This window comes from Cyprinus carpio, chromosome B18 (genome assembly GCF_018340385.1).
Source record: "Cyprinus carpio isolate SPL01 chromosome B18, ASM1834038v1, whole genome shotgun sequence".
Taxonomy (NCBI): domain Eukaryota; kingdom Metazoa; phylum Chordata; class Actinopteri; order Cypriniformes; family Cyprinidae; genus Cyprinus; species Cyprinus carpio.
In genome coordinates, this window is record NC_056614.1 from 3,986,148 (window position 1) to 4,000,069 (window position 13,922).

Sequence of the window (13,922 nt, forward strand, 5' to 3'; positions counted from 1 at the left end):
AATTTGGAATGATGGTTTTGAGAGTAAATTTGTATTTTTTTATTTTCTTTAATTATTATATTTGTGTGTGTGTGTGTGTGTGTGTGTTCCTCATAAATCCACAGTTTTGTGTGTTTATATGTTATGTGTTATTTGTATATGTAGCCTATACATCCATACATACATACATAATAAACAATAAGAGCACTAATTAATAATATAACTGTTATATCTTTACTAATAAGGACAAGACTATAATATTAAATTAAATGCAGAAAGTTATTCAAAATGTATATACTGTATGCATGTTCTCAGAAAAAAATCCTAATGCTTTGCCCCATAGACTTCCAATGTAAATTCATTAATGTAAACACATTTTTGCTTTTACAACCTGAGGGAGTTTAAATTATTTTCTAATCTAATCGACAGTACGTCACAGATGCTGTCGATGGAGTTATTTTGAACTTGCCACGTTCCTTTTAATCATTTCTCAGCGAGCGCCGTGCGTGATGATAACTCCAATCCAGCTCTGGAGTTTGGGGAATTCTCACTTCTGCCTTAGTTTGCAGATTCACTGTATTGTTTTGCTTTTTTAACATTTGTCAGATGCATAATTGAACATCCAGAGCTACAGAAAGATCAGATTAAAGGGGCTCATCGATCACACTATCACTGACGAATGACTCACTAATTCTCTTTGATTTCTCTCGCTCTCTTTCTCTCTTCTCATTCTATCCATCTCTCAGCAGATTCAATTAATGCTTTACCTGTCTGTTTCAGGGATTACGTGTGTTTAAAGAAATAACAAGGTGTGCGTGTGTGAAAGGAGCTTTATGGGAGACTCAACTGTTTGGATAAGAGCTGAGTTTAATCAGAGCAGCCTGACAGCAAGAAAAGAGGCTGTGTTAAAGAAAAACAGGATTGTGGGATACTATTCACTGAAATTACCAAGCCCAAGTGTCTTATTAGATGTTGCCCACAACCTTAATTTTATTTATATCCTGCCTTTACATTTCAAGCCCACACCAGTTCTATTGTCAAAACTGCTACTAACATGGACCTATGAAATCCAGTTTATTTTTTCCCAAATTCTATTTTTCTATTTTTCCTTTTAAATTGTTCTGTATTCTGTTTTTTCCCCTGGAATTTAAATTGTTAAGTTAAATTTTAGCAATCAAAATGCATGTCTAAATAATTGAAATCATGAAACTTATAAAATAATAATAATAATAAAAAAAGTAAAAGTTTGAACAAAATTACATTTTTAGGGGTCTATGAAATGTTTTTTTTATTAATGAATTAATAATGCATAATTTTAATATGCAAAAAGCATTCATAATTGAACTGAATTGAATTCATAAAAAGTTTAAAATTATTTTACCATCCAGAAAATCTGTGCTGTATGTGTTATTTTTCCTGAATTTATTATTTAATACAGATGTATTATAAAAAATGGTGGTAATCAAATAAAGGCATTAAACATTAACAGTTAAATAAATATTTTAAAATGCAATTAAAATAAAAATGTAACACTTATTTTTTAGCAAATGAGGTTCAAACAGAGGTTGTGCCTCTGTTGTGCAGCACCTTGTTTACTTTGTGTGATATTCCATTTAATGTTTTTTTTATTTTTATAATATTTTTACTTTAAGTACATTCTGCTGTGAAATAGCAATGCAATTCTGTCATACATTGTTCAGAGGTAATCCAAACTTTTATTTTGGTGTGTTGTAGTAAAGGCCTTTGGGTTTCTGTGTGTATCTGACAAAAATGCTGGTGAATTGAGCAGCTCTAGACTGACACGGTGAATGCTGAATATTTCACATCCATTACAAGAGCTTAAGTTTGTAGTCACTGCACCACTCATTCCTTTCATCTTAACTTCATATTACTGTAAAATAGCAGTCTCGTTGTGCTTTAAAGGGGTCATCGGATGCCCATTTTCCACAAGTGGATATGATTCTTTAGGGTCTTAATGAAAAGTCCATAACATACTTTGCTTAAAATTTCTCAATGGTAGTGTAAAAAACACCTTTTTACCCTGTCAAAAACAGCTCTGTTTTCAGCAAGCTGTTTTGTAGTCCATGTTGCTTTAAATGCTAATCAGCTCTGCTAACCCCACCCCTCTCTTCCGTGGGCTGATGAGCAGACTATAAACTTCAGCTGCGAAACTGGCTAACTAGCACATTATTAGGAAAGCAAAGATTCATAAAAAACCCCTTCCTGAATGATCCTGAATGATTCGCGCAGACATAGATGCATTTAGGCAGATCAGGATTGGCGCATTCCCTTCAAAACCGAAAGTTACATTAATCCTCTGGGTCTTCAGCGGCTCAGATGTCGGGAGTAAATGACGGCTGCTTTATTCATTATTACATCCAACAACAAAACACCTCAATTGCTTAATCGGAGACATTCTTGTCTTCCCTTGCATGGGAGTCAACACAATGGTGGACAGCTCACAGCTCACTCAGGGCGGGTCTAAGGTAAGACGGCCTTGTCAATCAACTATCGTGGGAGGGGCCTGTGCAGAACTACATCATTCTTAAAGAAATCTCAGAACAGCTTGATTTGAGACAAAAAAAAAAACAAAAAAACACTGGGTGTATTTTTATAATTGTAGGATGGATGTGTACACACAATTCCAACACACATTTATGTTCAAACAACTTGTAAACCCTTTAATATTCACAGACACATATCCATACTGTGATTTGATTAAATGTACAACCCCACTTTTCATTAATTCAACCAAAATTGGAAAACTGGAACTCTTCCAAATACCTTCCAAAACTCTGAAGACATGAATGTTCTTCTAGATTCAATACTTTGATAAAATAAGCCTTTGATCCAGGGACACGTCATCATTCACAAATGCTCAACAGACACACTGTGAGGTAAGCCATTAAAAAACATTTTCAACGAATATTTATGTAATCTATATCTTACAAAGATCCTTATGTTTTAAAATTAAATCTTCTGGACTGACTCATCAGCATGACTGTGAAGCCTTGAGCCAGAACAGCCTGAGGCTAAAGAAAGATAGAAAGTCCTCAAGAGAGATGGTGGATAAATATATAGATGGAGAGGAAGCGAATGAGTGTGTTTTTCATGCCCAAATGGAGAGACGGAGGCAGCCGGAGTATTATTGCTGGCTCTCAAATCTTCCAGATGCTAAACACTATCAAGTCTAATCGCCAGGAGATTTGGCAAATAAAAACGAAGAGCACAACAAATCAAAGCCTATTTGAGGAAACACTGCCTCCCTCGTCACCATAACATAAAGTCAATATGTACTATTGCTCCCAAACTACTGACAAACAAGTGTGGACTGGAGGAGAAACGCAGAGCAGTTATTTGGCCATTATGGTGGCAGGTTAGACTCTCTCTTGTGGTAGTAATGAACTCCATCAATCCCCATCTATTACCCACCGAGTGGCTGGCACTCTCTAGACGACAGCTCTCTGATGCCCATAAATCACAGAGAGGGTATCCTAACTGAGGCCAGTTACGATATATTCAGTGACAAGGTGTAAATATCCCTCTACAAAACCATGATATCAGATTGCAACGGTACTAGTGTATGTTTACATGACAACAATGTACTAAAATAGAAAAGTTTGTCCTTTGCATTTTTGAAAAGATTTGTGTACAGACTGCAATGTTGTCAAAATTATCAGGGATCTCGAATCACACGGATCCACAAAAACGACTAAAACACTGTATTATGCATGCCAGGCCAGTAGTTGGCACTGCCACTTTGTAAAGAAACACTTAGCAACTCTGCATATATCTATAGACCGAACATGTAATTTGCATGTGCATGACCTCACTGTTTTCACAAATTTCTGCTGGAAAAGGCATTTTATTGTTGACATGGAAAAGACAGCAGTATCACTTTGCAGTTTGAAACTTGTTTTCAAAAGTTTGCGTCTTCAAGCCCCCAAAACACAATTGTCATATAAATAAACATCCAAAACACATAAAACGTTTTCTGTTTTTAGTTGAAAACAGTGTTGTGTAAACAATCCCTTAGATTGACTGTCGTATTGTTGTGATACATCCACATCACTAGGTGTCAGTATAAGTTCAATAGCCAAAAGCCGGTAATAGGTGCTATGTTTCAAATTTCTGAGTCTGCACAGTTGTGATATATTTGGAGCCAGAGTCTGCGCGGTAGTGATTCATTTGGAGCCAGAGTCTGCGCGGTAGCGATTCATTTGGAGCCAGAGTCTGCGCGGTAGCGATTCATTTGGAGCCAGAGTCTGCGCGGTAGCGATTCATTTGGAGCCAGAGTCTGGGCGGCAGTGATTCATTTGGACCCAGAGTCTGCGCTGTTCATTTGGAGCCAGAGTCTGCGCTGTTCATTTGGAGCCAGAGTCTGCACGGTAGCGATTCATTTGGAGCCAGAGTCTGTGCGGTTCATTTGGAGCCAGAGTCTGCTCGGTAGTGATTCATTTGGAGCCAGAGTCTGCGCGGTAGCGATTCATTTGGAGCCAGAGTCTGCTCAGTAGGGATTCATTTGGAGCCAGAGTCTGCTCGGTAGCGATTCATTTGGAGCCAGAGTCTGCGCGGTAGCGATTCATTTGGAGCCAGAGTCTGCGCGGTAGCGATTCATTTGGAGCCAGAGTCTGCTCGGTAGGGATTCATTTGGAGCCAGAGTCTGCTCGGTAGGGATTCATTTGGAGCCAGAGTCTGCTCGGTAGGGATTCATTTGGAGCCAGAGTCTGCGCTGTTCATTTGGAGCCAGAGTCTGCGCTGTTCATTTGGAGCCAGAGTCTGCGCGGTAGCGATTCATTTGGAGCCAGAGTCTGTGCGGTTCATTTGGAGCCAGAGTCTGCTCGGTAGTGATTCATTTGGAGCCAGAGTCTGCGCGGTAGCGATTCATTTGGAGCCAGAGTCTGTGCGGTTCATTTGGAGCCAGAGTCTGCTCGGTAGTGATTCATTTGGAGCCAGAGTCTGCTCGGTAGCGATTCATTTGGAGCCAGAGTCTGTGCAGCAGTGATATATTTGGAGTCAGAGTCTGCGCAGCAGTGATTCATTTGGAGGCAGAGTCTGCGCAGCAGTGATATATTTGGAGCCAGAGTCTGCGCAGCAGTGATTCATTTGGAGCCAGAGTCTGCGCAGCAGTGATATATTTGGAGTCAGAGTCTGCGCAGCAGTGATTAATTTGGAGTCAGAGTCTGCGCAGCAGTGATATATTTGGAGCCAGAGTCTGCACAGTAGTGATTCATTTGGAGCCAGAGTCTGCGCAGTAGTGATTCTTTTGGAGCCAGAATCTGTGCAGTAGTGATTCATTTGGAGTCAGAGTCTGCGCAGCAGTGATTCATTTGGAGCCAGAGTCTGCGCAGCAGTGATTCATTTGGAGCCAGAATCTGTGCAGTAATGATTCATTTGGAGTCAGAGTCTGCTCAGTAGTGATTGTGAGGTGGAGCCACAGTATCAAAGTCCCACCCATACTCCCACAGTCCTAATCGCAAGCTCACAATCATGACACCACATCCCGTTTTTATAGCATCAAATAATGAACCAACAGCAACAAAACATTATCAGTTGATATAAAAAATAAAAAATAATAAAAATAATAAAACATAAAAACATCTTGAGCTTGTGTTAACCATGGACCTTATTTCAGGCATTTAACCAAAAACCCATTCAAAAGGCCCATTGACTTTGAAACTAAGGAGCCATATTTGTTAAAATGCTAACACATTTCTGTACATCCTCCCTGCAGCACCCTACAGAAAATTACTGATTAACATAAAACATGAAAACATGTTAAAGAACACAACATCTGAGCCGTTAAATAATTACACTACCTAAAATGAGATACCCTGCTGTCTTCTGTCCAGTGGTTTATTACTAAGCTTCTGCTAATTGAATTGAATTTAATTATCCTGGTTAATGCACATTTGCACACTCCTGAGAAAAGCCTGATGCTGATGAGGGCTGGGTCGTATAGATAAAGAATAATTCCAAGATAAAGGCTGATATCACTGCATGCCGTGTGAGATTAACACTAATCTTACTGAGGTCTCTGTGTATTAGCTGTGCAGTTAAACATGATGCAAGTATATCAACAGGGTCATGGATGCCAGCCGCAATAATGAAGTGCAGATCTCCAGGATTTTGCCTCCCAACATCTTTTTCCCCTTAACAACAACAAATAGTAAAGCAGAAGTTATCAGGGTTCATCTCCTATAGCTCACATAGACAATTTGATGATTCAATTGCAATATATCTTTCCAAATACAATGCGTTTTTATTGCAAAGTCAACAATCTTGAATCTCTGCTGATGCTGTAAGTTAGGGTAAAAATGAAACAGCTCAAAAAAGTACATGCTATTTCAAAAAAGACAACTACGATGTCAGCAAATATTCAACCATTCACTGGTAGAAAATTATTTTTCGAAGTTGTAAATAAAGATTATTGGAATACTTTTTACAAGATACTATTTCAGTCTTTCTACTTTAAAGTATCATGTTTAATTAAAGATGTTACTTGCAGACTCTTTGCAATGAAATTTACTAGCAATTTCTGAGTAAAAATTGTTCCTACACCAACTTTTTTCGGTGTACCACCAAGTTTGAGATCTCTACAACTTGCAATTTCTGACACCCTTGGTTTATGTATTCAATAGCCTGCACAGGTCATAAGGAAAGTAAATAAAGTCAATTTTGATTTGATTTTAAAGATGAAATAGAAGACGGGGAGTATTTTGGCAACCAGCTTGAGAACATTTGATATGCCTTCATTTTGCATTTGTTCGGTAACTCTAGTTGTGCAGAAATTACACACTCCACCTTTACTGTAAGTCAAGCTCTAAAAATACCAAGAATATCAATGCTGTATATGTGCATCTCTCTGCATAAATGTAGGCCCAAAATCTTTGGCTGCATGTCTTGAAAAGAGTCATGTTCACTACTGTCAAGGAATCTGTGGTAATTTATTGACTGACAGGTGGAGGTTAGAAAGCAGGCACCCTTTATTATAAGTTCCTGGTATCAATCAGCGTGTGTGTCCTGGGCAAACCTGACATTGAGGAGGAGATGCAAGGAAACGAGGACATCAAAGACCAGAGAATAGAGAGGAAATGATGAGTGTGAGGAGAAGAAACCATTAAGAAAAGGGTAAGTGATGGTTTGGAGCAGGGAAACTTTCAGCTCACGATATTTCATTAACCTCTTGAAACCCAGCAATTCATTTTTATCCTCTGTAGAGGCCTTCATTTTGGAGAGGATTTTTTCATTGCAGTTCATACATTCTACAAGAAAAAAAAACTGCTTCAGTTTAAGCACTTATTACAGTACATGCAGAAAATTTAATTTTATACTAATATTCATAAAAATACAACATAAACATATTTTCTGTAATTATGAATGAAAAACTTAAAATATTATACTTATAGTCAAACAAGCTCTACTATAGGCTCCTGGATGTAAATAGAGTGATACAGATGACGCTAAAGACATTAAAGGGATACTCCACCCCAAAATGGAAATTTTGTCATTACCCCCATGTCGTTCCAAACCCGTAAAAGCTACGTTCATCTTTGGAACACAATTTAAGATATTTTGGATGAAATCCGGGAGGCTTGTGACTGTCCCATAGACTGCCAAGTAAAATACACTGTCAAGGTCCAGAAAAGTATGAAAAGCATCATCAGAATTGTTCATCTGCCATCAGTGGTTCAACCGTAATGTTATGAAGCGACAACAATACTTTTTGTATAGAAAAAAAACAAAAATAACGACTTTATTCAACAATTTGTCTTCTCTGAGTCTCTCCACATCACCGTAGCGCCATTTTGTAGAATATGAGCTGAAAGCAGGCAGTGTATGCTCTTCTGTGTCAGCTGCGCCACAAGGATATGTTTTCTATGTGTATTTATGCTTTGATTTGAAAGAAAACAGCGTATCCTTGTGGCACGGCTGACACAGAAGAGCTTACGCAGTTTGTGTTCAGCTCATATTCTCCAAAATGGTGCTACGGTGATGTGGAGAGACACAGAGGAGAGGAATTGTCGTTAAAAAGTCATTATTTGTGTTTTATTCACATACAAAAAGTATTCTCGTTGCTTCATAACGTTACGGTTGAACCACTGATGGCAGATGGACTATTCTGATGATGTCTTTCATACTTGTCTGGACCTTCACACTGTTATTTATTTGGCAGTCTATGAGACAGTCACAAGCTTCCCAGTTTTCATCCAAAATATCTTAAATTTTGTTCCGAAGATGAACAAAGCTTTTACGGGTTTGGAACGACATGGGGGTAAGTGATTAATGACAGAATTTTTTTTTATTTTGGGGCGGAGTATCCCTATAACCTCATGAAATAACATCAAGAACTCACCTCTGATGAATATGATGAACATTGATTGACCTTTTGGGTTTACTGAACACTGTAGTAATCATTGCTCATCGTTTAGTTTGGCCTGCTCTGAGGGGTAGAAAGTTTATTGCTTAACAGATCAGCCAATGAGGATCCAGCTCCAATGGCTTCACTGTGGGATCTGAGCAATTAGACAGAGCAGACCAATCAATCCAAGCTTATCCAACTTATTCAAAGGCACAGATGGAATACAGTCATCGATCAATCAGATTACAGCTTGTCAGATCGAAAAAGCTAATTTTTATGTGCAGTATCAAATAGTCAGTGAACAGACTGTGAATGTTAAGAAAATCTAATTACATTAACAAAGAAAGAATTGTGATTTTCATTCAATCTTGCCATGTTTGCCTTATTCATAAATGATAATAATTACTTAATAATTACTCAGCTGCAAAAAGGAATGGATATTGATTAGGCCTAACCCACTAGAATTTTTTTTTTTAAAATATGTAATATGTAATTTGTTTTCCAACTGCCAAACTGATTGATTAATAAAATATTATGTTTGTGTACACGAGAGAAATCTAAATTAATAAATGATTAATTAATAAAAATATCACTGCAGTGATTAGATATTTTTGGAAGTTAGCATAACCTTCAACAAAAACCTAAAATGATTTTTCCATTGGCTTTTGGATTATTGCTAAAAAAAGCTCTGTGGCCAGCAAAAGTTTATAATTCTTACACATTATGTACAATATGATAATCTTCACAATTGAATGCAACTTTTATGAATTCTGAAGCAAAAATACAATCACAAGAAGCTTAACATTGGCTATAAATGAACTGCTCTACAGTCACGACTTCAGCATCACTAACACTAAGCTTCTGACAAACTCAGTATTTATTACAAATAAAAAATAAAAATCCTGAAAATTTAAATTAGTTTAAATTAACACTGACTTCAGGGCGATGGAAATGAAAGTGCTAAAATGCTAATTTGTTTCTGGGATTATCCTGCAAAAAAATTTGTCATCCCTGCACCACTACATTGTAATTAAGAAATTAAATTTGAGAGTTAAAATTAAGAAATGTCATGTTTCTGTTCAGTTTCCTGAAGTTGTTCCGTTTCTATTTTTTCTCTTACTATTTTCTGCATGTGTTTTATGAGATCAGGGCAATTTACCTCCTCCTCCCACACACACACACACACACACACACACACACACACACACACACACACACACACACACACACACACACACACACACACACACACACACACACACACACACACACACAATGACCTGTCCACTTCTTCCCACTCTCTCAAACTCAGTTCAAGTTTACTGCCCTCCTCCCACACACACACACACACACACACACACACAATACTGACTCTCGCACGGGTAACAAGCGCATTGCACTGAGCTATGAATAGACAATGAGCAAGATGATGTAAGTTCCTGTACCTGAATGCTTTGTTATTCAGGTTAACAATCTCAGTGGTGTGGTCAACTAACCTCCACTCACTTTCCACGAGACACATGAAAGGTTTGACAGCTACCCAAGAGCTGCCTGAAAGACTTAACAAGACACCTTTAAAACATGACCTTTAAAACGAGAACTGTGTGTGTGTGTTGATCACACTTTGATTCCACTGCAGCGAATATGGATATCCACTGAACCTCATTAAATGTCATTGTTGATGCTTCTCTAGTTCTTATCAGTATTTGGACACTGTGACATTTGTCTTTTGCTTTGCTCCTGAACTCCCATCCGTATCTCTTATCTCTGATAGCTCGGTCTCAATTAGCGTGAGCATCATTCTCTGGCATTTTGCACTCCTTATCAAACTTCAGGCAGCCTGAATCAAAATTGTTTCCCCATCCAAACATGATACATCAGATATTTTTGACACTTCTGAAATTAAAAGATCCTGCTCAAAATCTGCTTGCAAAGTTGCTGGCAGGTCTAACAGATGAGTTTCTTTCTTTTCTATTATTGAGTACAACAAAAAAAAAAAAAAAAAAAAGGAAGAGAAAAGATTTAAAGATGTTTGTGATTCTAGGTCACACAGAGCATTTTGATTTGTTTTCTTGGTCTAGATATCAAAAATACAGTTCCTTCGTCTTTTAGCTTCTGATTTTTCTGGGAATTATTTAAAAATCAAAGAAACATTTCTCCTGAATATGAAGTGAACTTTAATTTGTGCACTGACATTGTGCTCAAAGGTGTCAGATGTAACTCTCTATTCATTCAAAGGAATCTGGTTATTGAAAATAAATATCAAGAGTAGGTTATAATAAAACAATCATCTGTCTGAGGTGAATCGGTCTAAAATAAGCTGCTCTCTTATCTGTATTTTGCACTTCCTGATAAGAGACACAGAATTAATGAGGTCCGTGTTTAACCTGCCAAAGGCATCCGGCAGTCCTTTCCCTGCGAGTTTTATTCCACAATACGTCATCTGATAAAAGACACGTCCTTGATTCAGCTATTCTGAAAGCCAGGAAGTCTTGTTCAGTATGCATCAAATTTAGATAAAGGATTTAAACTCTGGCCTAGATCAAATAGCCTGGCCTTTTTACACTGTACAAAATTATAAACCCAACACTTTTGTTTTTGCCCCCATTTTTCATGAGCTGAACTCAAAGATCTAAGACTTTTGTACACAAAAGGCCTATTTCTCTCTTCAATATTGTTCACAAATCTGTCTAAATCTGTGTTAGTGATCACTTCTCTTCTGCCGAGATAATCCATCCACCTCACAGGCCCTGCAGACCATGTGTAACCACACCAGCCCAGGACCTCCACATCCAGCATCTTCACCTCTAAGATCGTCTGAGACCAGCCACCCGGACAGCTTCTGCAACAATCGGTTTGCATAACCAATAAATTTCTGCACAAACTGTCAGAAACCCTCTCAGGGAAGCTCATCTGCATGCTCGTCGTCCTCATCAGGGTCTCGACCTGACTGCAGTTCATTGTCATAACCGACGAGTGGGCAAATGAAAAATGGGGGCAAAAACAAAAATGTTGCGTTTATAATTTTGTTCAGTGTATGACCAAGTATATATCACTACTGTTTAATTCAATAAGACACAGACTAAAATGTCATTCAGTGTAACAATAGTTCATATACCAAAAAAATCTTGGGTAAAACTTTATTTTAAGGTGTCCTTGTTACACACGTTACATGTACTTACTATTATAGAAACAATAGAGCAGTGAAGAATTACATGCAAGTAACCATAAACCAAACCATAATCCTAACTAACTGTATAGTAAGTACATGTAGTTCATTAATATTACTCAGTACTTAAAGGTATTATAAGGAAACCTTAATATAAAGTGTAACCAAAACTTGTCAGGCATATTTAGACAAAGATTCTATTTAATGATCAGTGCAGCCTCCAAAATACTCATTTGTCATTTTAAATATTTACTAATCTTTGCCATATGATTCAAATCATAAAGTTTTACACCTTTGACAGCAAGACTTTTTTTCATTTAAAATAATAAAGTTTAGTATGATCACTTTTTCTTTTATATATTTAAATAAGTACAGGTCAGAATAAGCATGTTATTTTATTTTGACAATGGGACACTATTTTACACATATTTTGACATTGTTTTTGACAAAAAAATTTAATGTTTCATAGAAAGCTTTTTTTTTTTTTAAACACACTATATTTAATAAGCTTTCATATAAAATCGGAATTATGTAAATTGAATTCGGTGTAACAAAATGGAATATCTATTCAAGGCGAATCATACACTCAGAAAAAAAAACTGGTACAAAAGCTGTCACTAGTGTGGTACTGTACCTTTAAAAAAAGGTACACCTTTTACCTTATTTACCCCTAAAGAGTGCATATTAGTACCTTAAGAGTACATTTTAGTACTTACAGTGTACAAATGATTACTTTAGTACCTTTTGAACAGGTACCGCCCCAGTGACAAATTTTGTACCTTTTTTTCTAAAAGTGTACAATACATGTGCTGCCTTGCCAGCACTATAATAAACCAAATATATAGAAGTGTGCTTCTGTTAACTTAAACATTTTAAAGCATAATAAAATAGAGTAACTCTCAAATTCATCCATATCTTGAGCCCTACATTACCACACTATGCAGGATCCAGCTGCCTTTTGATCCTGACTTAGGGAATACATTTAGGAATCCAGAATTATTTTACATATCACACAAATTTCAAACATCTAGGACAATGGAAACACTTCAAACCTTAGTGGAATGTGTAGAGACAGAAACTTCACAGCCTGCATACAGCTAGTGTGGAAGTCCTGGAGGGATGGGACGTTCTTCATCATGCGTTTATCTGATGCTGAGACAGAAGAGGAATGAGAAATCAGTGCTGGAGAGAGATGCTTCTTTAGGAAGCCTATCTGACATGAAGTCAATAGCACTTCTCACTGGTCACCCTTTAGAAATGGAATTGCTTTTATTATCAACTTAATAGAACAGGTCTGCATAGAACAGATTTTAAAGTTTTATTGTTTATACTGAGATGCATATATATGGAGTTTTAGACTCTTGACCCTTTCATGAACAGCTTCAATAATGCTTCAAAATGTTAGATATGGGTAAAATCTAGTGTTATATGATAAATTATTAGTTATGGCATGAAAATATTCTGTTTGATTTGAATGTGAATACAACTTTTATCATTGCTGTTTGGATAAAATTTGATGAAATCATGAACCTGTTTCTATTGCCATAAAGTGTAAATGGAAATATACATGCTTGACATATTCACAATATTGCAACTAAATTTAAACTTGCATAATAAAACACCACTTAAGAGAACATTATACAATTTAATGATACAATGTAATTCTTAATGTCTGAAATTATTAAATGCATTGTGCAACAATAGGATTTGAAGTTATTGTTATACTTATAAGGTGCTGTTGAATTTTACAATTGTTTTTCACCAGTTTGACCCTGTAAAATGAATGCATTACAGCAGGTAACAGAAGCGCAATATGTAGTAAGCAATATGCTGTTTTTGTTTCCTTAGGAAAGGGCTTTCTGGGGTCCTTCGTGTCAAAGGGTTGCTTGTGGTCCAGAGATTGCTCTGGGCTCCCACTCAGCCACGTCAGAAGGCATTTTTCAGACTTTCACCACCCCAACAGAGAGCAAGATAAACAATGATTCACACCGAACAACAGCTTACAGCCCTGAAGGCTTGTGTGGTGAAGTATGGCCTTTTTTGGTGTATGAACTACCGTTGTTTCATATATAATTTGCATTTAATTCTTTGTGAAAGGGAGGTACATCAGTTTGTTTAACCAATTAGAATTGAGCTACAGGTGTGACTAACATTACCTCACATATAGTTTCTTTCCAAAAAGCAAACATTTTTTGAAAGAAGCCTCTTTATACTGTATATAAATGATTTCTGAAGGATCATGTGGCACTGAAGACTGGAGTAATGATGCTGAAAATTCAACTTTGCCTCACAGGAATAAATGACATGTATTCCTAATTACATAATTAATTTTAAAACAAATTCATAGAAAACAGTTATTTCAAATTACAATAACATTTCACAACATTACTATATTTAAAATATTCCAAACTT